Genomic DNA, 2,600 nt, shown 5'->3' on the forward strand with positions numbered 1-2,600 from the left:
AGACATCAAACTCTGTTAGGGATTTTATTTTTAGTAAATGGTTGCACAAGTATTCAGGGTTGACCAAGCTTATTCAGAACATTAGAGGGTAAAGTCTTCTAGGCTTAAGTTTCTGCAAAACTTGGAAATGAGAACTTTGAAGTTGTGTGACTTAATTAATTATTAGTACATATTTGCTGTGCATGCATGTAGTTCACAATCATCTTGGGGGTGGGTCCATGTACCATATATCTCGATTAATCTGCCACTCCCGTTTCCTTTCCCCTGCCTTCCTCCATCTTCTTCTAAATCCCCCTTTCCCTTTGGCATCATGTAATTAGTTTCAATGCTTTTTTTTCACATGGTTTAACAGTGAGAAAATTTCAATTGTTTGGTAAGGTCAGAGTAAAGATGTCTTTAACCTTGGTAACATTTTGTCTAGGTTGTTAACTAATCAAGATAACACTTATCTTGGTAAAAACTTTTCATGAAATCAAAATCCTTTGTCTCCTGTGTACAATAAACTATGATTTTTTCCTTGTTTAAAAAGAATATATTTGATTTAAAATGTTAGCTAATCTGTGGTTTCATTCAGGTGAGTAATCTAAAATAATTAGTGAAATAAGTAAATATAAATACTTAGAAATGTTCATAACAACCTCTGACTCATCAATTAGATACAAATTAGAGTACTGACCTCTTAAAATTGATCAAGGGATAATGTAGTTTGGCCTATGAAATGTTTTTATAAATTATGAGTATATTTACAAGCTTAATATTGCTTTATTGTTTGTAAGATTTAAAATTCTAATTTACAATTAAACAATAGTTTAAAAGTTTTTTCCTGAATGGGAAGTCACTGGGTCTGAGGAAATGCAAGACAAAACTCCCCTCCATGGCAGAAAAAAGTTGCTGCTTAAACTGGTTTGCTTTAATGTGCTGCACTGAATAACTTCTTCAGGTTTCCCAAGAGCCTTATTGTGCCCCACCTCCAAAATGTTAAAAAAATTATTACTATCTACAACTAATTTGACTGTAAATAGAAATCTACAGTTTTCTATGCATGCAACAATTTTTAAAGAAATTAATATATTATCAGTTAAATTTCAAGTACCTTGATTAGGCAACAAAAGTTTTTGTTTTATTTATTTATTTATTTGTACTGGGGATTGAAATCATTAACTTGGTACTTTCCAGGCAAGCATTGCACCACTGAGTTAAATCTGTGGCCCAATTTGTGTATTGTATCACAGTAATCTTTTGTTTCTTTGCTTGGTTTAGTACTGGGGATTGAATTCACAACCTTGCACTTGCCAGGCAGGCACTTAAATGTCTAGCCTCAAAGTAAATTTTGTTTTTGTTTTTCCTCTGTTAGGTGTTTGATTACTTAAGAGACTGATTTATAATAGTTAAGAATTATTTAAACAGTGGCTTGTAAAATATTTTAATAAATTTATAACTAGTTAAATAAACAACTATCATCTGCAGTTATAGCACACCTGGAGATGTACATTCATTCATTTAAGAATACTATATGCTGAATATAAGCTAATATTAAAAAGTTTATAGAGTTAAGATCGCATAAGTGTAATGCATACAAAGTAATCAATAAATGCTCTATTTTATTACAACACAGTGCATCTTCACATAAAATCTTGAGTTTCTCTGTACTTTGTATTTGGTAAAGCTTAGTCTTGTCTTTTAATTCTTGATCTACACCTATTGGTTTTGAAAAAACATATTTATTATTATTTAAATGAGATACACTTATATACGAGATAATCTAATCATCACTCAAATTGTTTCCTAGCCTGTTAGGAAGTCTAAAGATATCATTTCACACTTATAGTGGGTATTACACTTATGTTAACCTCTTCAAGGGAACTAAATTTCACCTCAAGAGTAAAGATTAAATAAATGTATAAAGACATCATGGAGCTGTGATTTTAATTGTTAGTGACTTCTTCGTGTGCTAAATGCACTTACGTTCCACAAGAGGACCAGCTCTTTAAGTGCAAATCTTAGAAGACCTTACCATTCTGATATCCTCAAGTGAAATTATTTATAATGATGGAATTTTTCAAGCTTATGTTTATGTGATCACTATGTAACTGTGTTACCAAAGTTAGACATGTCTAAAATACTGTGCTCTCCTGGCAATGTCCTTGCATTAATAAAAGTTGGCCTTAGTAACCTATAAAATACATCTGTAAACAAATATATGTTCCTTAGATGCTTTATTTTTTAAGGTAGTAAATGGCTTGAGAATAAGTAAATGGCTTGAGAATATATATATATATATATATATATATATATATATGTGAGTATTTTATCATTTTGTAGAGGGACCCATTAAGTTATTTATACTTAGGAATTTATTATAATAAGATCCTAATGATCCTTGTAAAATAATATCATAATCATAATTCTAAAGTACTATGTTTGCTTTTGTTATTTTTACTTTGAATTTTCTTTGTAAAACTTTTCAAGATTTAACTATTAACAGGTTACAGGAATATGACTTCTAAGAGATAAACTCAGCAGCATAGGCTGTCACTTATAGGAAAGAAAGAGTACGATGCTGACCTAATGTAATGTTCACCATGGTTAATGGAAGTTGG

Source organism: Cavia porcellus, unplaced genomic scaffold, assembly GCF_034190915.1.
Source record: "Cavia porcellus strain 051 isolate PalLab524CR breed Dunkin Hartley unplaced genomic scaffold, mCavPor4.1 scaffold_27, whole genome shotgun sequence".
Lineage (NCBI taxonomy): Eukaryota > Metazoa > Chordata > Mammalia > Rodentia > Caviidae > Cavia > Cavia porcellus.